The sequence below is a fragment of the Salmo salar genome, chromosome 08 (assembly GCF_965601325.2).
Source record: "Salmo salar chromosome 08, fSalSal1, whole genome shotgun sequence".
NCBI classification, from domain to species: Eukaryota; Metazoa; Chordata; class Actinopteri; order Salmoniformes; family Salmonidae; genus Salmo; species Salmo salar.
The window spans coordinates 4,287,501-4,305,000 of NC_138298.1; the positions used below are offsets into that span (position 1 = coordinate 4,287,501).

Here is a 17,500-nt window from a genome sequence, read left to right on the forward strand (position 1 = left end):
CAGGCCCGACCCTGCTTAGCTTCCGAGATCAGACGAGATCGGGCGTACCCAGGCTGGTATGGCCGTAAGCGAGAAACAATCTCTTGCTACAACATATATAGTCAAAGTGAGTCTGATAAAACAGACATTTAGTCAATTCATCATTAAATGCTTAATACAAGGCAGTGTTGCTGATGAAATAGTGCAAGAGCACACCCTCGTGGACAAAATGCTTACAGCACCTGGTATTCCCAGGCGGTCTCCCATCCAAGTACTAACCAGGCCCGACCCTGCTTAGCTTCCGAGATCAGACGAGATCGGGCGTACCCAGGCTGGTATGGCCGTAAGCGAGAAACAATCTCTTGCTACAACATGTATAGTCAAAGTGAGTCTGATAAAACAGACATTTAGTCAATTCATCATTAAATGCTTAATACAAGGCAGTGTTGCTGATGAAATAGTGCAAGAGCACACCCTCGTGGACAAAATGCTTACAGCACCTGGTATTCCCAGGCGGTCTCCCATCCAAGTACTAACCAGGCCCGACCCTGCTTAGCTTCCGAGATCAGACGAGATCGGGCGTACCCAGGCTGGTATGGCCGTAAGCGAGAAACAATCTCTTGCTACAACATATATAGTCAACGTGAGTCTGATAAAACAGACATTTAGTCAATTCATCATTAAATGCTTAATACAAGGCAGTGTTGCTGATGAAATAGTGCAAGAGCACACCCTCGTGGACAAAATGCTTACAGCACCTGGTATTCCCAGGCGGTCTCCCATCCAAGTACTAACCAGGCCCGACCCTGCTTAGCTTCCGAGATCAGACGAGATCGGGCGTACCCAGGCTGGTATGGCCGTAAGCGAGAAACAATCTCTTGCTACAACATGTATAGTCAAAGTGAGTCTGATAAAACAGACATTTAGTCAATTCATCATTAAATGCTTAATACAAGGCAGTGTTGCTGATGAAATAGTGCAAGAGCACACCCTCGTGGACAAAATGCTTACAGCACCTGGTATTCCCAGGCGGTCTCCCATCCAAGTACTAACCAGGCCCGACCCTGCTTAGCTTCCGAGATCAGACGAGATCGGGCGTACCCAGGCTGGTATGGCCGTAAGCTAGAAACAATCTCTTGCTACAACATATATAGTCAAAGTGAGTCTGATAAAACAGACATTTAGTCAATTCATCATTAAATGCTTAATACAAGGCAGTGTTGCTGATGAAATAGTGCAAGAGCACACCCTCGTGGACAAAATGCTTACAGCACCTGGTATTCCCAGGCGGTCTCCCATCCAAGTACTAACCAGGCCCGACCCTGCTTAGCTTCCGAGATCAGACGAGATCGGGCGTACCCAGGCTGGTATGGCCGTAAGCGAGAAACAATCTCTTGCTACAACATATATAGTCAAAGTGAGTGTGATAAACAGACATTGCATTTTCACCAATTAGATAAGCAGCTTGAACTTTGTGTCACTGAAAAAGTAGAAGAAATTACAAACACTGTTCCCATCACTTTTTAGCACAGGTAGTTGGATAAAATACAAACTTTATTTCCTTTCATCATTTGAACAGGGCAAAGGAGCACAAAGCACACACAAGCTGCATTCAGCAACAATATTCTTGTTTGTCTTATAAATACAAGGCAGATGCTAATTGAAAACACAAGGAAATTTGATCCTATTAAAAAGGCAGGAAGCTGCATTTAGTCAATTCATCATTAAATGCTTACTACAAGGCAGTGTTGCTGATGAAATAGTGCAGGGGCACACCCTCGTGGACAAAATGCTTACAGCACCTGGTATTCCCAGGCGGTCTCCCATCCAAGTACTTACCAGGCCCGACCCTGCTTAGCTTCCGAGATCAGACGAGATCGGGCGAACCCAGGCTGGTATGGCCGTAAGCGAGAAACAATCTCTTGCTACAACATATATAGTCAAAGTGAGTCTGATAAAACAGACATTTAGTCAATTCATCATTAAATGCTTAATACAAGGCAGTGTTGCTGATGAAATAGTGCAAGAGCACACCCTCGTGGACAAAATGCTTACAGCACCTGGTATTCCCAGGAGGTCTCCCATCCAAGTACTAACCAGGCCCGACCCTGCTTAGCTTCCGAGATCAGACGAGATCGGGCGTACCCAGGCTGGTATGGCCGTAAGCGAGAAACAATCTCTTGCTACAACATATATAGTCAAAGTGAGTCTGATAAAACAGACATTTAGTCAATTCATCATTAAATGCTTAATACAAGGCAGTGTTGCTGATGAAATAGTGCAAGAGCACACCCTCGTGGACAAAATGCTTACAGCACCTGGTATTCCCAGGCGGTCTCCCATCCAAGTACTAACCAGGCCCGAACCTGCATAGCTTCCGAGATCAGACGAGATCGGGTGTACCCATGCTGGTATGGCCGTAAGCAAGAAACAATCTCTTGCTACAACATATATAGTCAAAGTGAGTGTGATAAACAGACATTGCATTTTCACCAATTAGATAAGCAGCTTGAACTTTGTGTCACTGAAAAAGTAGAAGAAATTACAAACACTGTTCCCATCACTTTTTAGCACAGGTAGTTGGATAAAATACAAACTTTATTTCCTTTCATCATTTGAACAGGGCAAAGGAGCACAAAGCACACACAAGCTGCATTCAGCAACAATATTCTTGTTTGTCTTATAAATACAAGGCAGATGCTAATTGAAAACACAAGGAAATTTGATCCTATTAAAAAGGCAGGAAGCTGCATTTAGTCAATTCATCATTAAATGCTTACTACAAGGCAGTGTTGCTGATGAAATAGTGCAGGGGCACACCCTCGTGGACAAAATGCTTACAGCACCTGGTATTCCCAGGCGGTCTCCCATCCAAGTACTTACCAGGCCCGACCCTGCTTAGCTTCCGAGATCAGACGAGATCGGGCGTACCCAGGCTGGTATGGCCGTAAGCGAGAAACAATCTCTTGCTACAACATATATAGTCAAAGTGAGTCTGATAAAACAGACATTTAGTCAATTCATCATTAAATGCTTAATACAAGGCAGTGTTGCTGATGAAATAGTGCAAGAGCACACCCTCGTGGACAAAATGCTTACAGCACCTGGTATTCCCAGGCGGTCTCCCATCCAAGTACTAACCAGGCCCGACCCTGCTTAGCTTCCGAGATCAGACGAGATCGGGCGTACCCAGGCTGGTATGGCCGTAAGCGAGAAACAATCTCTTGCTACAACATATATAGTCAACGTGAGTCTGATAAAACAGACATTTAGTCAATTCATCATTAAATGCTTAATACAAGGCAGTGTTGCTGATGAAATAGTGCAAGAGCACACCCTCGTGGACAAAATGCTTACAGCACCTGGTATTCCCAGGCGGTCTCCCATCCAAGTACTAACCAGGCCCGACCCTGCTTAGCTTCCGAGATCAGACGAGATCGGGCGTACCCAGGCTGGTATGGCCGTAAGCTAGAAACAATCTCTTGCTACAACATATATAGTCAAAGTGAGTCTGATAAAACAGACATTTAGTCAATTCATCATTAAATGCTTAATACAAGGCAGTGTTGCTGATGAAATAGTGCAAGAGCACACCCTCGTGGACAAAATGCTTACAGCACCTGGTATTCCCAGGAGGTCTCCCATCCAAGTACTAACCAGGCCCGACCCTGCTTAGCTTCCGAGATCAGACGAGATCGGGCGTACCCAGGCTGGTATGGCCGTAAGCGAGAAACAATCTCTTGCTACAACATATATAGTCAAAGTGAGTCTGATAAAACAGACATTTAGTCAATTCATCATTAAATGCTTAATACAAGGCAGTGTTGCTGATGAAATAGTGCAAGAGCACACCCTCGTGGACAAAATGCTTACAGCACCTGGTATTCCCAGGCGGTCTCCCATCCAAGTACTAACCAGGCCCGACCCTGCATAGCTTCCGAGATCAGACGAGATCGGGTGTACCCATGCTGGTATGGCCGTAAGCGAGAAACAATCTCTTGCTACAACATATATAGTCAAAGTGAGTGTGATAAACAGACATTGCATTTTCACCAATTAGATAAGCAGCTTGAACTTTGTGTCACTGAAAAAGTAGAAGAAATTACAAACACTGTTCCCATCACTTTTTAGCACAGGTAGTTGGATAAAATACAAACTTTATTCCCTTTCATCATTTGAACAGGGCAAAGGAGCACAAAGCACACACAAGCTGCATTCAGCAACAATATTCTTGTTTGTCTTATAAATACAAGGCAGATGCTAATTGAAAACACAAGGAAATTTGATCCTATTAAAAAGGCAGGAAGCTGCATTTAGTCAATTCATCATTAAATGCTTACTACAAGGCAGTGTTGCTGATGAAATAGTGCAGGGGCACACCCTCGTGGACAAAATGCTTACAGCACCTGGTATTCCCAGGCGGTGTCCCATCCAAGTACTTACCAGGCCCGACCCTGCTTAGCTTCCGAGATCAGACGAGATCGGGCGTACCCAGGCTGGTATGGCCGTAAGCGAGAAACAATCTCTTGCTACAACATATATAGTCAAAGTGAGTCTGATAAAACAGACATTTAGTCAATTCATCATTAAATGCTTAATACAAGGCAGTGTTGCTGATGAAATAGTGCAAGAGCACACCCTCGTGGACAAAATGCTTACAGCACCTGGTATTCCCAGGCGGTCTCCCATCCAAGTACTAACCAGGCCCGACCCTGCTTAGCTTCCGAGATCAGACGAGATCGGGCGTACCCAGGCTGGTATGGCCGTAAGCGAGAAACAATCTCTTGCTACAACATGTATAGTCAAAGTGAGTCTGATAAAACAGACATTTAGTCAATTCATCATTAAATGCTTAATACAAGGCAGTGTTGCTGATGAAATAGTGCAAGAGCACACCCTCGTGGACAAAATGCTTACAGCACCTGGTATTCCCAGGCGGTCTCCCATCCAAGTACTAACCAGGCCCGACCCTGCTTAGCTTCCGAGATCAGACGAGATCGGGCGTACCCAGGCTGGTATGGCCGTAAGCGAGAAACAATCTCTTGCTACAACATGTATAGTCAACGTGAGTCTGATAAAACAGACATTTAGTCAATTCATCATTAAATGCTTAATACAAGGCAGTGTTGCTGATGAAATAGTGCAAGAGCACACCCTCGTGGACAAAATGCTTACAGCACCTGGTATTCCCAGGCGGTCTCCCATCCAAGTACTAACCAGGCCCGACCCTGCTTAGCTTCCGAGATCAGGCGTACCCAGGCTGGTATGGCCGTAAGCGAGAAACAATCTCTTGCTACAACATATATAGTCAAAGTGAGTGTGATAAACAGACATTGCATTTTCACCAATTAGATAAGCAGCTTGAACTTTGTGTCACTGAAAAAGTAGAAGAAATTACAAACACTGTTCCCATCACTTTTTAGCACAGGTAGTTGGATAAAATACAAACTTTATTTCCTTTCATCATTTGAACAGGGCAAAGGAGCACAAAGCACACACAAGCTGCATTCAGCAACAATATTCTTGTTTGTCTTATAAATACAAGGCAGATGCTAATTGAAAACACAAGGAAATTTGATCCTATTAAAAAGGCAGGAAGCTGCATTTAGTCAATTCATCATTAAATGCTTACTACAAGGCAGTGTTGCTGATGAAATAGTGCAGGGGCACACCCTCGTGGACAAAATGCTTACAGCACCTGGTATTCCCAGGCGGTCTCCCATCCAAGTACTTACCAGGCCCGACCCTGCTTAGCTTCCGAGATCAGACGAGATCGGGCGAACCCAGGCTGGTATGGCCGTAAGCGAGAAACAATCTCTTGCTACAACATATATAGTCAAAGTGAGTCTGATAAAACAGACATTTAGTCAATTCATCATTAAATGCTTAATACAAGGCAGTGTTGCTGATGAAATAGTGCAAGAGCACACCCTCGTGGACAAAATGCTTACAGCACCTGGTATTCCCAGGAGGTCTCCCATCCAAGTACTAACCAGGCCCGACCCTGCTTAGCTTCCGAGATCAGACGAGATCGGGCGTACCCAGGCTGGTATGGCCGTAAGCGAGAAACAATCTCTTGCTACAACATATATAGTCAAAGTGAGTCTGATAAAACAGACATTTAGTCAATTCATCATTAAATGCTTAATACAAGGCAGTGTTGCTGATGAAATAGTGCAAGAGCACACCCTCGTGGACAAAATGCTTACAGCACCTGGTATTCCCAGGCGGTCTCCCATCCAAGTACTAACCAGGCCCGAACCTGCATAGCTTCCGAGATCAGACGAGATCGGGTGTACCCATGCTGGTATGGCCGTAAGCAAGAAACAATCTCTTGCTACAACATATATAGTCAAAGTGAGTGTGATAAACAGACATTGCATTTTCACCAATTAGATAAGCAGCTTGAACTTTGTGTCACTGAAAAAGTAGAAGAAATTACAAACACTGTTCCCATCACTTTTTAGCACAGGTAGTTGGATAAAATACAAACTTTATTTCCTTTCATCATTTGAACAGGGCAAAGGAGCACAAAGCACACACAAGCTGCATTCAGCAACAATATTCTTGTTTGTCTTATAAATACAAGGCAGATGCTAATTGAAAACACAAGGAAATTTGATCCTATTAAAAAGGCAGGAAGCTGCATTTAGTCAATTCATCATTAAATGCTTACTACAAGGCAGTGTTGCTGATGAAATAGTGCAGGGGCACACCCTCGTGGACAAAATGCTTACAGCACCTGGTATTCCCAGGCGGTCTCCCATCCAAGTACTTACCAGGCCCGACCCTGCTTAGCTTCCGAGATCAGACGAGATCGGGCGTACCCAGGCTGGTATGGCCGTAAGCGAGAAACAATCTCTTGCTACAACATATATAGTCAAAGTGAGTCTGATAAAACAGACATTTAGTCAATTCATCATTAAATGCTTAATACAAGGCAGTGTTGCTGATGAAATAGTGCAAGAGCACACCCTCGTGGACAAAATGCTTACAGCACCTGGTATTCCCAGGCGGTCTCCCATCCAAGTACTAACCAGGCCCGACCCTGCTTAGCTTCCGAGATCAGACGAGATCGGGCGTACCCAGGCTGGTATGGCCGTAAGCGAGAAACAATCTCTTGCTACAACATGTATAGTCAAAGTGAGTCTGATAAAACAGACATTTAGTCAATTCATCATTAAATGCTTAATACAAGGCAGTGTTGCTGATGAAATAGTGCAAGAGCACACCCTCGTGGACAAAATGCTTACAGCACCTGGTATTCCCAGGCGGTCTCCCATCCAAGTACTAACCAGGCCCGACCCTGCTTAGCTTCCGAGATCAGACGAGATCGGGCGTACCCAGGCTGGTATGGCCGTAAGCGAGAAACAATCTCTTGCTACAACATATATAGTCAACGTGAGTCTGATAAAACAGACATTTAGTCAATTCATCATTAAATGCTTAATACAAGGCAGTGTTGCTGATGAAATAGTGCAAGAGCACACCCTCGTGGACAAAATGCTTACAGCACCTGGTATTCCCAGGCGGTCTCCCATCCAAGTACTAACCAGGCCCGACCCTGCTTAGCTTCCGAGATCAGACGAGATCGGGCGTACCCAGGCTGGTATGGCCGTAAGCTAGAAACAATCTCTTGCTACAACATATATAGTCAAAGTGAGTCTGATAAAACAGACATTTAGTCAATTCATCATTAAATGCTTAATACAAGGCAGTGTTGCTGATGAAATAGTGCAAGAGCACACCCTCGTGGACAAAATGCTTACAGCACCTGGTATTCCCAGGCGGTCTCCCATCCAAGTACTAACCAGGCCCGACCCTGCTTAGCTTCCGAGATCAGACGAGATCGGGCGTACCAAGGCTGGTATGGCCGTAAGCGAGAAACAATCTCTTGCTACAACATGTATAGTCAAAGTGAGTCTGATAAAACAGACATTTAGTCAATTCATCATTAAATGCTTAATACAAGGCAGTGTTGCTGATGAAATAGTGCAAGAGCACACCCTCGTGGACAAAATGCTTACAGCACCTGGTATTCCCAGGCGGTCTCCCATCCAAGTACTAACCAGGCCCGACCCTGCTTAGCTTCCGAGATCAGACGAGATCGGGCGTACCCAGGCTGGTATGGCCGTAAGCTAGAAACAATCTCTTGCTACAACATATATAGTCAAAGTGAGTCTGATAAAACAGACATTTAGTCAATTCATCATTAAATGCTTAATACAAGGCAGTGTTGCTGATGAAATAGTGCAAGAGCACACCCTCGTGGACAAAATGCTTACAGCACCTGGTATTCCCAGGCGGTCTCCCATCCAAGTACTAACCAGGCCCGACCCTGCTTAGCTTCCGAGATCAGACGAGATCGGGCGTACCCAGGCTGGTATGGCCGTAAGCGAGAAACAATCTCTTGCTACAACATATATAGTCAAAGTGAGTGTGATAAACAGACATTGCATTTTCACCAATTAGATAAGCAGCTTGAACTTTGTGTCACTGAAAAAGTAGAAGAAATTACAAACACTGTTCCCATCACTTTTTAGCACAGGTAGTTGGATAAAATACAAACTTTATTTCCTTTCATCATTTGAACAGGGCAAAGGAGCACAAAGCACACACAAGCTGCATTCAGCAACAATATTCTTGTTTGTCTTATAAATACAAGGCAGATGCTAATTGAAAACACAAGGAAATTTGATCCTATTAAAAAGGCAGGAAGCTGCATTTAGTCAATTCATCATTAAATGCTTACTACAAGGCAGTGTTGCTGATGAAATAGTGCAGGGGCACACCCTCGTGGACAAAATGCTTACAGCACCTGGTATTCCCAGGCGGTCTCCCATCCAAGTACTTACCAGGCCCGACCCTGCTTAGCTTCCGAGATCAGACGAGATCGGGCGTACCCAGGCTGGTATGGCCGTAAGCGAGAAACAATCTCTTGCTACAACATATATAGTCAAAGTGAGTCTGATAAAACAGACATTTAGTCAATTCATCATTAAATGCTTAATACAAGGCAGTGTTGCTGATGAAATAGTGCAAGAGCACACCCTCGTGGACAAAATGCTTACAGCACCTGGTATTCCCAGGCGGTCTCCAATCCAAGTACTAACCAGGCCCGACCCTGCTTAGCTTCCGAGATCAGACGAGATCGGGCGTACCCAGGCTGGTATGGCCGTAAGCTAGAAACAATCTCTTGCTACAACATATATAGTCAAAGTGAGTCTGATAAAACAGACATTTAGTCAATTCATCATTAAACGCTTAATACAAGGCAGTGTTGCTGATGAAATAGTGCAAGAGCACACCCTCGTGGACAAAATGCTTACAGCACCTGGTATTCCCAGGCGGTCTCCCATCCAAGTACTAACCAGGCCCGACCCTGCTTAGCTTCCGAGATCAGATGAGATCGGGCGTACCCAGGCTGGTATGGCCGTAAGCTAGAAACAATCTCTTGCTACAACATATATAGTCAAAGTGAGTCTGATAAAACAGACATTTAGTCAATTCATCATTAAATGCTTAATACAAGGCAGTGTTGCTGATGAAATAGTGCAAGAGCACACCCTCGTGGACAAAATGCTTACAGCACCTGGTATTCCCAGGCGGTCTCCCATCCAAGTACTAACCAGGCCCGACCCTGCTTAGCTTCCGAGATCAGACGAGATCGGGCGTACCCAGGCTGGTATGGCCGTAAGCGAGAAACAATCTCTTGCTACAACATATATAGTCAAAGTGAGTGTGATAAACAGACATTGCATTTTCACCAATTAGATAAGCAGCTTGAACTTTGTGTCACTGAAAAAGTAGAAGAAATTACAAACACTGTTCCCATCACTTTTTAGCACAGGTAGTTGGATAAAATACAAACTTTATTTCCTTTCATCATTTGAACAGGGCAAAGGAGCACAAAGCACACACAAGCTGCATTCAGCAACAATATTCTTGTTTGTCTTATAAATACAAGGCAGATGCTAATTGAAAACACAAGGAAATTTGATCCTATTAAAAAGGCAGGAAGCTGCATTTAGTCAATTCATCATTAAATGCTTACTACAAGGCAGTGTTGCTGATGAAATAGTGCAGGGGCACACCCTCGTGGACAAAATGCTTACAGCACCTGGTATTCCCAGGCGGTCTCCCATCCAAGTACTTACCAGGCCCGACCCTGCTTAGCTTCCGAGATCAGACGAGATCGGGCGTACCCAGGCTGGTATGGCCGTAAGCGAGAAACAATCTCTTGCTACAACATATATAGTCAAAGTGAGTCTGATAAAACAGACATTTAGTCAATTCATCATTAAATGCTTAATACAAGGCAGTGTTGCTGATGAAATAGTGCAAGAGCACACCCTCGTGGACAAAATGCTTACAGCACCTGGTATTCCCAGGCGGTCTCCCATCCAAGTACTAACCAGGCCCGACCCTGCTTAGCTTCCGAGATCAGACGAGATCGGGCGTACCCAGGCTGGTATGGCCGTAAGCGAGAAACAATCTCTTGCTACAACATATATAGTCAAAGTGAGTGTGATAAACAGACATTGCATTTTCACCAATTAGATAAGCAGCTTGAACTTTGTGTCACTGAAAAAGTAGAAGAAATTACAAACACTGTTCCCATCACTTTTTAGCACAGGTAGTTGGATAAAATACAAACTTTATTTCCTTTCATCATTTGAACAGGGCAAAGGAGCACAAAGCACACACAAGCTGCATTCAGCAACAATATTCTTGTTTGTCTTATAAATACAAGGCAGATGCTAATTGAAAACACAAGGAAATTTGATCCTATTAAAAAGGCAGGAAGCTGCATTTAGTCAATTCATCATTAAATGCTTACTACAAGGCAGTGTTGCTGATGAAATAGTGCAGGGGCACACCCTCGTGGACAAAATGCTTACAGCACCTGGTATTGCCAGGCTGTCTCCCATCCAAGTACTAACCAGGCCCGACCCTGCTTAGCTTCCGAGATCAGACGAGATCGGGCGTACCCAGGCTGGTATGGCCGTAAGCGAGAAACAATCTCTTGCTACAACATATATAGTCAAAGTGAGTCTGATAAAACAGACATTTAGTCAATTCATCATTAAATGCTTAATACAAGGCAGTGTTGCTGATGAAATAGTGCAAGAGCACACCCTCGTGGACAAAATGCTTACAGCACCTGGTATTCCCAGGAGGTCTCCCATCCAAGTACTAACCAGGCCCGACCCTGCTTAGCTTCCGAGATCAGACGAGATCGGGCGTACCCAGGCTGGTATGGCCGTAAGCGAGAAACAATCTCTTGCTACAACATATATAGTCAAAGTGAGTCTGATAAAACAGACATTTAGTCAATTCATCATTAAATGCTTAATACAAGGCAGTGTTGCTGATGAAATAGTGCAAGAGCACACCCTCGTGGACAAAATGCTTACAGCACCTGGTATTCCCAGGCGGTCTCCCATCCAAGTACTAACAAGGCCCGAACCTGCATAGCTTCCGAGATCAGACGAGATCGGGTGTACCCATGCTGGTATGGCCGTAAGCAAGAAACAATCTCTTGCTACAACATATATAGTCAAAGTGAGTGTGATAAACAGACATTGCATTTTCACCAATTAGATAAGCAGCTTGAACTTTGTGTCACTGAAAAAGTAGAAGAAATTACAAACACTGTTCCCATCACTTTTTAGCACAGGTAGTTGGATAAAATACAAACTTTATTTCCTTTCATCATTTGAACAGGGCAAAGGAGCACAAAGCACACACAAGCTGCATTCAGCAACAATATTCTTGTTTGTCTTATAAATACAAGGCAGATGCTAATTGAAAACACAAGGAAATTTGATCCTATTAAAAAGGCAGGAAGCTGCATTTAGTCAATTCATCATTAAATGCTTACTACAAGGCAGTGTTGCTGATGAAATAGTGCAGGGGCACACCCTCGTGGACAAAATGCTTACAGCACCTGGTATTCCCAGGCGGTCTCCCATCCAAGTACTTACCAGGCCGGACCCTGCTTAGCTTCCGAGATCAGACGAGATCGGGCGTACCCAGGCTGGTATGGCCGTAAGCGAGAAACAATCTCTTGCTACAACATATATAGTCAAAGTGAGTCTGATAAAACAGACATTTAGTCAATTCATCATTAAATGCTTAATACAAGGCAGTGTTGCTGATGAAATAGTGCAAGAGCACACCCTCGTGGACAAAATGCTTACAGCACCTGGTATTCCCAGGCGGTCTCCCATCCAAGTACTAACCAGGCCCGACCCTGCTTAGCTTCCGAGATCAGACGAGATCGGGCGTACCCAGGCTGGTATGGCCGTAAGCGAGAAACAATCTCTTGCTACAACATGTATAGTCAAAGTGAGTCTGATAAAACAGACATTTAGTCAATTCATCATTAAATGCTTAATACAAGGCAGTGTTGCTGATGAAATAGTGCAAGAGCACACCCTCGTGGACAAAATGCTTACAGCACCTGGTATTCCCAGGCGGTCTCCCATCCAAGTACTAACCAGGCCCGACCCTGCTTAGCTTCCGAGATCAGACGAGATCGGGCGTACCCAGGCTGGTATGGCCGTAAGCGAGAAACAATCTCTTGCTACAACATATATAGTCAACGTGAGTCTGATAAAACAGACATTTAGTCAATTCATCATTAAATGCTTAATACAAGGCAGTGTTGCTGATGAAATAGTGCAAGAGCACACCCTCGTGGACAAAATGCTTACAGCACCTGGTATTCCCAGGCGGTCTCCCATCCAAGTACTAACCAGGCCCGACCCTGCTTAGCTTCCGAGATCAGACGAGATCGGGCGTACCCAGGCTGGTATGGCCGTAAGCTAGAAACAATCTCTTGCTACAACATATATAGTCAAAGTGAGTCTGATAAAACAGACATTTAGTCAATTCATCATTAAATGCTTAATACAAGGCAGTGTTGCTGATGAAATAGTGCAAGAGCACACCCTCGTGGACAAAATGCTTACAGCACCTGGTATTCCCAGGCGGTCTCCCATCCAAGTACTAACCAGGCCCGACCCTGCTTAGCTTCCGAGATCAGACGAGATCGGGCGTACCAAGGCTGGTATGGCCGTAAGCGAGAAACAATCTCTTGCTACAACATGTATAGTCAAAGTGAGTCTGATAAAACAGACATTTAGTCAATTCATCATTAAATGCTTAATACAAGGCAGTGTTGCTGATGAAATAGTGCAAGAGCACACCCTCGTGGACAAAATGCTTACAGCACCTGGTATTCCCAGGCGGTCTCCCATCCAAGTACTAACCAGGCCCGACCCTGCTTAGCTTCCGAGATCAGACGAGATCGGGCGTACCCAGGCTGGTATGGCCGTAAGCTAGAAACAATCTCTTGCTACAACATATATAGTCAAAGTGAGTCTGATAAAACAGACATTTAGTCAATTCATCATTAAATGCTTAATACAAGGCAGTGTTGCTGATGAAATAGTGCAAGAGCACACCCTCGTGGACAAAATGCTTACAGCACCTGGTATTCCCAGGCGGTCTCCCATCCAAGTACTAACCAGGCCCGACCCTGCTTAGCTTCCGAGATCAGACGAGATCGGGCGTACCCAGGCTGGTATGGCCGTAAGCGAGAAACAATCTCTTGCTACAACATATATAGTCAAAGTGAGTGTGATAAACAGACATTGCATTTTCACCAATTAGATAAGCAGCTTGAACTTTGTGTCACTGAAAAAGTAGAAGAAATTACAAACACTGTTCCCATCACTTTTTAGCACAGGTAGTTGGATAAAATACAAACTTTATTTCCTTTCATCATTTGAACAGGGCAAAGGAGCACAAAGCACACACAAGCTGCATTCAGCAACAATATTCTTGTTTGTCTTATAAATACAAGGCAGATGCTAATTGAAAACACAAGGAAATTTGATCCTATTAAAAAGGCAGGAAGCTGCATTTAGTCAATTCATCATTAAATGCTTACTACAAGGCAGTGTTGCTGATGAAATAGTGCAGGGGCACACCCTCGTGGACAAAATGCTTACAGCACCTGGTATTCCCAGGCGGTCTCCCATCCAAGTACTTACCAGGCCCGACCCTGCTTAGCTTCCGAGATCAGACGAGATCGGGCGTACCCAGGCTGGTATGGCCGTAAGCGAGAAACAATCTCTTGCTACAACATATATAGTCAAAGTGAGTCTGATAAAACAGACATTTAGTCAATTCATCATTAAATGCTTAATACAAGGCAGTGTTGCTGATGAAATAGTGCAAGAGCACACCCTCGTGGACAAAATGCTTACAGCACCTGGTATTCCCAGGCGGTCTCCCATCCAAGTACTAACCAGGCCCGACCCTGCTTAGCTTCCGAGATCAGACGAGATCGGGCGTACCCAGGCTGGTATGGCCGTAAGCTAGAAACAATCTCTTGCTACAACATATATAGTCAAAGTGAGTCTGATAAAACAGACATTTAGTCAATTCATCATTAAACGCTTAATACAAGGCAGTGTTGCTGATGAAATAGTGCAAGAGCACACCCTCGTGGACAAAATGCTTACAGCACCTGGTATTCCCAGGCGGTCTCCCATCCAAGTACTAACCAGGCCCGACCCTGCTTAGCTTCCGAGATCAGACGAGATCGGGCGTACCCAGGCTGGTATGGCCGTAAGCTAGAAACAATCTCTTGCTACAACATATATAGTCAAAGTGAGTCTGATAAAACAGACATTTAGTCAATTCATCATTAAATGCTTAATACAAGGCAGTGTTGCTGATGAAATAGTGCAAGAGCACACCCTCGTGGACAAAATGCTTACAGCACCTGGTATTCCCAGGCGGTCTCCCATCCAAGTACTAACCAGGCCCGACCCTGCTTAGCTTCCGAGATCAGACGAGATCGGGCGTACCCAGGCTGGTATGGCCGTAAGCGAGAAACAATCTCTTGCTACAACATATATAGTCAAAGTGAGTGTGATAAACAGACATTGCATTTTCACCAATTAGATAAGCAGCTTGAACTTTGTGTCACTGAAAAAGTAGAAGAAATTACAAACACTGTTCCCATCACTTTTTAGCACAGGTAGTTGGATAAAATACAAACTTTATTTCCTTTCATCATTTGAACAGGGCAAAGGAGCACAAAGCACACACAAGCTGCATTCAGCAACAATATTCTTGTTTGTCTTATAAATACAAGGCAGATGCTAATTGAAAACACAAGGAAATTTGATCCTATTAAAAAGGCAGGAAGCTGCATTTAGTCAATTCATCATTAAATGCTTACTACAAGGCAGTGTTGCTGATGAAATAGTGCAGGGGCACACCCTCGTGGACAAAATGCTTACAGCACCTGGTATTCCCAGGCGGTCTCCCATCCAAGTACTTACCAGGCCCGACCCTGCTTAGCTTCCGAGATCAGACGAGATCGGGCGTACCCAGGCTGGTATGGCCGTAAGCGAGAAACAATCTCTTGCTACAACATATATAGTCAAAGTGAGTCTGATAAAACAGACATTTAGTCAATTCATCATTAAATGCTTAATACAAGGCAGTGTTGCTGATGAAATAGTGCAAGAGCACACCCTCGTGGACAAAATGCTTACAGCACCTGGTATTCCCAGGCGGTCTCCCATCCAAGTACTAACCAGGCCCGACCCTGCTTAGCTTCCGAGATCAGACGAGATCGGGCGTACCCAGGCTGGTATGGCCGTAAGCGAGAAACAATCTCTTGCTACAACATATATAGTCAAAGTGAGTGTGATAAACAGACATTGCATTTTCACCAATTAGATAAGCAGCTTGAACTTTGTGTCACTGAAAAAGTAGAAGAAATTACAAACACTGTTCCCATCACTTTTTAGCACAGGTAGTTGGATAAAATACAAACTTTATTTCCTTTCATCATTTGAACAGGGCAAAGGAGCACAAAGCACACACAAGCTGCATTCAGCAACAATATTCTTGTTTGTCTTATAAATACAAGGCAGATGCTAATTGAAAACACAAGGAAATTTGATCCTATTAAAAAGGCAGGAAGCTGCATTTAGTCAATTCATCATTAAATGCTTACTACAAGGCAGTGTTGCTGATGAAATAGTGCAGGGGCACACCCTCGTGGACAAAATGCTTACAGCACCTGGTATTGCCAGGCTGTCTCCCATCCAAGTACTAACCAGGCCCGACCCTGCTTAGCTTCCGAGATCAGACGAGATCGGGCGTACCCAGGCTGGTATGGCCGTAAGCGAGAAACAATCTCTTGCTACAACATATATAGTCAAAGTGAGTCTGATAAAACAGACATTTAGTCAATTCATCATTAAATGCTTAATACAAGGCAGTGTTGCTGATGAAATAGTGCAAGAGCACACCCTCGTGGACAAAATGCTTACAGCACCTGGTATTCCCAGGCGGTCTCCCATCCAAGTACTAACCAGGCCCGACCCTGCTTAGCTTCCGAGATCAGACGAGATCGGGCGTACTCAGGCTGGTATGGCCGTAAGCGAGAAACAATCTCTTGCTACAACATATATAGTCAAAGTGAGTCTGATAAAACAGACATTTAGTCAATTCATCATTAAATGCTTAATACAAGGCAGTGTTGCTGATGAAATAGTGCAAGAGCACACCCTCGTGGACAAAATGATTACAGCACCTGGTATTCCCAGGCGGTCTCCCATCCAAGTACTAACCAGGCCCGACCCTGCTTAGCTTCCGAGATCAGACGAGATCGGGCGTACCCAGGCTGGTATGGCCGTAAGCGAGAAACAATCTCTTGCTACAACATATATAGTCAAAGTGAATCTGATAAAACAGACATTTAGTCAATTCATCATTAAATGCTTAATACAAGGCAGTGTTGCTGATGAAATAGTGCAAGAGCACACCCTCGTGGACAAAATGCTTACAGCACCTGGTATTCCCAGGCGGTCTCCCATCCAAGTACTAACCAGGCCCGACCCTGCTTAGCTTCCGAGATCAGACGAGATCGGGCGTACTCAGGCTGGTATGTCCGTAAGCGAGAAACAATCTCTTGCTACAACATATATAGTCAAAGTGAGTCTGATAAAACAGAAATTTAGTCAATTCATCATTAAATGCTTAATACAATCCAGTGTTGCTGATGAAATAGTGCAAGAGCACACCCTCGTGGACAAAATGCTTACAGCACCTGGTATTCCCAGGCGGTCTCCCATCCAAGTACTAACCAGGCCCGACCCTGCTTAGCTTCCGAGATCAGACGAGATCGGGCGTACCCAGGCTGGTATGGCCGTAAGCGAGAAACAATCTCTTGCTACAACATATATAGTCAAAGTGAGTGTGATAAACAGACATTGCATTTTCACCAATTAGATAAGCAGCTTGAACTTTGTGTCACTGAAAAAGTAGAAGAAATTACAAACACTGTTCCCATCACTTTTTAGCACAGGTAGTTGGATAAAATACAAACTTTATTTCCTTTCATCATTTGAACAGGGCAAAGGAGCACAAAGCACACACAAGCTGCATTCAGCAACAATATTCTTGTTTGTCTTATAAATACAAG

General features: G+C 44.3%; 52 non-coding genes and 3 pseudogenes across 52 annotated transcripts in view; all 55 read right to left on the bottom strand.

Annotated features, from left to right (window-relative positions):
• The window catches only part of LOC145884980 (5S ribosomal RNA), a 119-nt gene extending 49 nt beyond the window's left edge, over positions 1 to 70 (bottom strand). The window contains exon 1 of the ribosomal RNA XR_014396560.1: positions 1 to 70. This exon is cut by the window's left edge and continues 49 nt beyond it. This is a non-coding gene — a ribosomal RNA (5S ribosomal RNA).
• A 139-nt stretch (positions 71 to 209) lies between these two features.
• LOC145856782 (5S ribosomal RNA) lies at positions 210 to 328 on the bottom strand. Its single transcript, XR_014377673.1, has one exon. It is a non-coding gene; the product is annotated as a 5S ribosomal RNA (ribosomal RNA).
• A 139-nt stretch (positions 329 to 467) lies between these two features.
• On the bottom strand, positions 468 to 586 carry LOC145856783 (5S ribosomal RNA). Its single transcript, XR_014377674.1, has one exon. It is a non-coding gene; the product is annotated as a 5S ribosomal RNA (ribosomal RNA).
• Positions 587 to 725: 139 nt separating this feature from the next.
• LOC145856784 (5S ribosomal RNA) lies at positions 726 to 844 on the bottom strand. Its single transcript, XR_014377675.1, has one exon. It is a non-coding gene; the product is annotated as a 5S ribosomal RNA (ribosomal RNA).
• Positions 845 to 983: 139 nt separating this feature from the next.
• On the bottom strand, positions 984 to 1,102 carry LOC145856786 (5S ribosomal RNA). The gene has a single exon (XR_014377677.1). It is a non-coding gene; the product is annotated as a 5S ribosomal RNA (ribosomal RNA).
• Positions 1,103 to 1,241: 139 nt separating this feature from the next.
• On the bottom strand, positions 1,242 to 1,360 carry LOC145856787 (5S ribosomal RNA). Its single transcript, XR_014377678.1, has one exon. It is a non-coding gene; the product is annotated as a 5S ribosomal RNA (ribosomal RNA).
• A 409-nt stretch (positions 1,361 to 1,769) lies between these two features.
• Positions 1,770 to 1,888, bottom strand: LOC145884402 (5S ribosomal RNA). Its single transcript, XR_014395980.1, has one exon. It is a non-coding gene; the product is annotated as a 5S ribosomal RNA (ribosomal RNA).
• A 139-nt stretch (positions 1,889 to 2,027) lies between these two features.
• On the bottom strand, positions 2,028 to 2,146 carry LOC145881813 (5S ribosomal RNA). Its single transcript, XR_014393383.1, has one exon. It is a non-coding gene; the product is annotated as a 5S ribosomal RNA (ribosomal RNA).
• A 139-nt stretch (positions 2,147 to 2,285) lies between these two features.
• Positions 2,286 to 2,404, bottom strand: LOC145884652 (5S ribosomal RNA). Its single transcript, XR_014396231.1, has one exon. It is a non-coding gene; the product is annotated as a 5S ribosomal RNA (ribosomal RNA).
• Positions 2,405 to 2,813: 409 nt separating this feature from the next.
• Positions 2,814 to 2,932, bottom strand: LOC145881915 (5S ribosomal RNA). Its single transcript, XR_014393483.1, has one exon. It is a non-coding gene; the product is annotated as a 5S ribosomal RNA (ribosomal RNA).
• Positions 2,933 to 3,071: 139 nt separating this feature from the next.
• LOC145856788 (5S ribosomal RNA) lies at positions 3,072 to 3,190 on the bottom strand. Its single transcript, XR_014377679.1, has one exon. It is a non-coding gene; the product is annotated as a 5S ribosomal RNA (ribosomal RNA).
• A 139-nt stretch (positions 3,191 to 3,329) lies between these two features.
• Positions 3,330 to 3,448, bottom strand: LOC145856789 (5S ribosomal RNA). The gene has a single exon (XR_014377680.1). It is a non-coding gene; the product is annotated as a 5S ribosomal RNA (ribosomal RNA).
• A 139-nt stretch (positions 3,449 to 3,587) lies between these two features.
• On the bottom strand, positions 3,588 to 3,706 carry LOC145881824 (5S ribosomal RNA). The gene has a single exon (XR_014393394.1). It is a non-coding gene; the product is annotated as a 5S ribosomal RNA (ribosomal RNA).
• Positions 3,707 to 3,845: 139 nt separating this feature from the next.
• LOC145887405 (5S ribosomal RNA) lies at positions 3,846 to 3,964 on the bottom strand. The gene has a single exon (XR_014398996.1). It is a non-coding gene; the product is annotated as a 5S ribosomal RNA (ribosomal RNA).
• Positions 3,965 to 4,373: 409 nt separating this feature from the next.
• LOC145884981 (5S ribosomal RNA) lies at positions 4,374 to 4,492 on the bottom strand. The gene has a single exon (XR_014396561.1). It is a non-coding gene; the product is annotated as a 5S ribosomal RNA (ribosomal RNA).
• A 139-nt stretch (positions 4,493 to 4,631) lies between these two features.
• LOC145856790 (5S ribosomal RNA) lies at positions 4,632 to 4,750 on the bottom strand. The gene has a single exon (XR_014377681.1). It is a non-coding gene; the product is annotated as a 5S ribosomal RNA (ribosomal RNA).
• A 139-nt stretch (positions 4,751 to 4,889) lies between these two features.
• Positions 4,890 to 5,008, bottom strand: LOC145856791 (5S ribosomal RNA). Its single transcript, XR_014377682.1, has one exon. It is a non-coding gene; the product is annotated as a 5S ribosomal RNA (ribosomal RNA).
• A 139-nt stretch (positions 5,009 to 5,147) lies between these two features.
• Positions 5,148 to 5,256, bottom strand: LOC145853285 (uncharacterized; annotated as a pseudogene).
• Positions 5,257 to 5,665: 409 nt separating this feature from the next.
• On the bottom strand, positions 5,666 to 5,784 carry LOC145884403 (5S ribosomal RNA). The gene has a single exon (XR_014395981.1). It is a non-coding gene; the product is annotated as a 5S ribosomal RNA (ribosomal RNA).
• Positions 5,785 to 5,923: 139 nt separating this feature from the next.
• LOC145881835 (5S ribosomal RNA) lies at positions 5,924 to 6,042 on the bottom strand. Its single transcript, XR_014393405.1, has one exon. It is a non-coding gene; the product is annotated as a 5S ribosomal RNA (ribosomal RNA).
• A 139-nt stretch (positions 6,043 to 6,181) lies between these two features.
• On the bottom strand, positions 6,182 to 6,300 carry LOC145884653 (5S ribosomal RNA). Its single transcript, XR_014396232.1, has one exon. It is a non-coding gene; the product is annotated as a 5S ribosomal RNA (ribosomal RNA).
• Positions 6,301 to 6,709: 409 nt separating this feature from the next.
• LOC145881916 (5S ribosomal RNA) lies at positions 6,710 to 6,828 on the bottom strand. The gene has a single exon (XR_014393484.1). It is a non-coding gene; the product is annotated as a 5S ribosomal RNA (ribosomal RNA).
• A 139-nt stretch (positions 6,829 to 6,967) lies between these two features.
• Positions 6,968 to 7,086, bottom strand: LOC145856792 (5S ribosomal RNA). The gene has a single exon (XR_014377683.1). It is a non-coding gene; the product is annotated as a 5S ribosomal RNA (ribosomal RNA).
• Positions 7,087 to 7,225: 139 nt separating this feature from the next.
• Positions 7,226 to 7,344, bottom strand: LOC145856793 (5S ribosomal RNA). The gene has a single exon (XR_014377684.1). It is a non-coding gene; the product is annotated as a 5S ribosomal RNA (ribosomal RNA).
• A 139-nt stretch (positions 7,345 to 7,483) lies between these two features.
• Positions 7,484 to 7,602, bottom strand: LOC145856794 (5S ribosomal RNA). The gene has a single exon (XR_014377685.1). It is a non-coding gene; the product is annotated as a 5S ribosomal RNA (ribosomal RNA).
• Positions 7,603 to 7,741: 139 nt separating this feature from the next.
• On the bottom strand, positions 7,742 to 7,860 carry LOC145882239 (5S ribosomal RNA). Its single transcript, XR_014393805.1, has one exon. It is a non-coding gene; the product is annotated as a 5S ribosomal RNA (ribosomal RNA).
• A 139-nt stretch (positions 7,861 to 7,999) lies between these two features.
• Positions 8,000 to 8,118, bottom strand: LOC145856795 (5S ribosomal RNA). The gene has a single exon (XR_014377686.1). It is a non-coding gene; the product is annotated as a 5S ribosomal RNA (ribosomal RNA).
• Positions 8,119 to 8,257: 139 nt separating this feature from the next.
• On the bottom strand, positions 8,258 to 8,376 carry LOC145856797 (5S ribosomal RNA). The gene has a single exon (XR_014377688.1). It is a non-coding gene; the product is annotated as a 5S ribosomal RNA (ribosomal RNA).
• Positions 8,377 to 8,785: 409 nt separating this feature from the next.
• Positions 8,786 to 8,904, bottom strand: LOC145881917 (5S ribosomal RNA). Its single transcript, XR_014393485.1, has one exon. It is a non-coding gene; the product is annotated as a 5S ribosomal RNA (ribosomal RNA).
• A 139-nt stretch (positions 8,905 to 9,043) lies between these two features.
• On the bottom strand, positions 9,044 to 9,162 carry LOC145886712 (5S ribosomal RNA). Its single transcript, XR_014398297.1, has one exon. It is a non-coding gene; the product is annotated as a 5S ribosomal RNA (ribosomal RNA).
• A 139-nt stretch (positions 9,163 to 9,301) lies between these two features.
• On the bottom strand, positions 9,302 to 9,420 carry LOC145856074 (5S ribosomal RNA). Its single transcript, XR_014376962.1, has one exon. It is a non-coding gene; the product is annotated as a 5S ribosomal RNA (ribosomal RNA).
• A 139-nt stretch (positions 9,421 to 9,559) lies between these two features.
• LOC145856798 (5S ribosomal RNA) lies at positions 9,560 to 9,678 on the bottom strand. Its single transcript, XR_014377689.1, has one exon. It is a non-coding gene; the product is annotated as a 5S ribosomal RNA (ribosomal RNA).
• Positions 9,679 to 10,087: 409 nt separating this feature from the next.
• On the bottom strand, positions 10,088 to 10,206 carry LOC145881918 (5S ribosomal RNA). The gene has a single exon (XR_014393486.1). It is a non-coding gene; the product is annotated as a 5S ribosomal RNA (ribosomal RNA).
• Positions 10,207 to 10,345: 139 nt separating this feature from the next.
• Positions 10,346 to 10,464, bottom strand: LOC145856799 (5S ribosomal RNA). The gene has a single exon (XR_014377690.1). It is a non-coding gene; the product is annotated as a 5S ribosomal RNA (ribosomal RNA).
• A 409-nt stretch (positions 10,465 to 10,873) lies between these two features.
• On the bottom strand, positions 10,874 to 10,992 carry LOC145852775 (uncharacterized; annotated as a pseudogene).
• Positions 10,993 to 11,131: 139 nt separating this feature from the next.
• Positions 11,132 to 11,250, bottom strand: LOC145881848 (5S ribosomal RNA). Its single transcript, XR_014393417.1, has one exon. It is a non-coding gene; the product is annotated as a 5S ribosomal RNA (ribosomal RNA).
• Positions 11,251 to 11,389: 139 nt separating this feature from the next.
• LOC145851456 (5S ribosomal RNA) lies at positions 11,390 to 11,508 on the bottom strand. Its single transcript, XR_014373307.1, has one exon. It is a non-coding gene; the product is annotated as a 5S ribosomal RNA (ribosomal RNA).
• Positions 11,509 to 11,917: 409 nt separating this feature from the next.
• Positions 11,918 to 12,036, bottom strand: LOC145850676 (5S ribosomal RNA). Its single transcript, XR_014372524.1, has one exon. It is a non-coding gene; the product is annotated as a 5S ribosomal RNA (ribosomal RNA).
• A 139-nt stretch (positions 12,037 to 12,175) lies between these two features.
• On the bottom strand, positions 12,176 to 12,294 carry LOC145856800 (5S ribosomal RNA). Its single transcript, XR_014377691.1, has one exon. It is a non-coding gene; the product is annotated as a 5S ribosomal RNA (ribosomal RNA).
• Positions 12,295 to 12,433: 139 nt separating this feature from the next.
• LOC145856801 (5S ribosomal RNA) lies at positions 12,434 to 12,552 on the bottom strand. Its single transcript, XR_014377692.1, has one exon. It is a non-coding gene; the product is annotated as a 5S ribosomal RNA (ribosomal RNA).
• Positions 12,553 to 12,691: 139 nt separating this feature from the next.
• On the bottom strand, positions 12,692 to 12,810 carry LOC145856802 (5S ribosomal RNA). Its single transcript, XR_014377693.1, has one exon. It is a non-coding gene; the product is annotated as a 5S ribosomal RNA (ribosomal RNA).
• Positions 12,811 to 12,949: 139 nt separating this feature from the next.
• Positions 12,950 to 13,068, bottom strand: LOC145882240 (5S ribosomal RNA). The gene has a single exon (XR_014393806.1). It is a non-coding gene; the product is annotated as a 5S ribosomal RNA (ribosomal RNA).
• A 139-nt stretch (positions 13,069 to 13,207) lies between these two features.
• Positions 13,208 to 13,326, bottom strand: LOC145856803 (5S ribosomal RNA). Its single transcript, XR_014377694.1, has one exon. It is a non-coding gene; the product is annotated as a 5S ribosomal RNA (ribosomal RNA).
• Positions 13,327 to 13,465: 139 nt separating this feature from the next.
• Positions 13,466 to 13,584, bottom strand: LOC145856804 (5S ribosomal RNA). Its single transcript, XR_014377695.1, has one exon. It is a non-coding gene; the product is annotated as a 5S ribosomal RNA (ribosomal RNA).
• A 409-nt stretch (positions 13,585 to 13,993) lies between these two features.
• On the bottom strand, positions 13,994 to 14,112 carry LOC145881919 (5S ribosomal RNA). Its single transcript, XR_014393487.1, has one exon. It is a non-coding gene; the product is annotated as a 5S ribosomal RNA (ribosomal RNA).
• A 139-nt stretch (positions 14,113 to 14,251) lies between these two features.
• Positions 14,252 to 14,370, bottom strand: LOC145856805 (5S ribosomal RNA). Its single transcript, XR_014377696.1, has one exon. It is a non-coding gene; the product is annotated as a 5S ribosomal RNA (ribosomal RNA).
• Positions 14,371 to 14,509: 139 nt separating this feature from the next.
• LOC145856806 (5S ribosomal RNA) lies at positions 14,510 to 14,628 on the bottom strand. The gene has a single exon (XR_014377697.1). It is a non-coding gene; the product is annotated as a 5S ribosomal RNA (ribosomal RNA).
• A 139-nt stretch (positions 14,629 to 14,767) lies between these two features.
• On the bottom strand, positions 14,768 to 14,886 carry LOC145856808 (5S ribosomal RNA). The gene has a single exon (XR_014377699.1). It is a non-coding gene; the product is annotated as a 5S ribosomal RNA (ribosomal RNA).
• A 409-nt stretch (positions 14,887 to 15,295) lies between these two features.
• LOC145881920 (5S ribosomal RNA) lies at positions 15,296 to 15,414 on the bottom strand. The gene has a single exon (XR_014393488.1). It is a non-coding gene; the product is annotated as a 5S ribosomal RNA (ribosomal RNA).
• A 139-nt stretch (positions 15,415 to 15,553) lies between these two features.
• LOC145856809 (5S ribosomal RNA) lies at positions 15,554 to 15,672 on the bottom strand. Its single transcript, XR_014377700.1, has one exon. It is a non-coding gene; the product is annotated as a 5S ribosomal RNA (ribosomal RNA).
• A 409-nt stretch (positions 15,673 to 16,081) lies between these two features.
• LOC145852776 (uncharacterized) lies at positions 16,082 to 16,200 on the bottom strand (annotated as a pseudogene).
• Positions 16,201 to 16,339: 139 nt separating this feature from the next.
• On the bottom strand, positions 16,340 to 16,458 carry LOC145883343 (5S ribosomal RNA). The gene has a single exon (XR_014394918.1). It is a non-coding gene; the product is annotated as a 5S ribosomal RNA (ribosomal RNA).
• A 139-nt stretch (positions 16,459 to 16,597) lies between these two features.
• LOC145882724 (5S ribosomal RNA) lies at positions 16,598 to 16,716 on the bottom strand. The gene has a single exon (XR_014394292.1). It is a non-coding gene; the product is annotated as a 5S ribosomal RNA (ribosomal RNA).
• A 139-nt stretch (positions 16,717 to 16,855) lies between these two features.
• LOC145885449 (5S ribosomal RNA) lies at positions 16,856 to 16,974 on the bottom strand. Its single transcript, XR_014397030.1, has one exon. It is a non-coding gene; the product is annotated as a 5S ribosomal RNA (ribosomal RNA).
• Positions 16,975 to 17,113: 139 nt separating this feature from the next.
• On the bottom strand, positions 17,114 to 17,232 carry LOC145856810 (5S ribosomal RNA). Its single transcript, XR_014377701.1, has one exon. It is a non-coding gene; the product is annotated as a 5S ribosomal RNA (ribosomal RNA).
• Between the last annotated feature and the right edge of the window lie 268 nt (positions 17,233 to 17,500).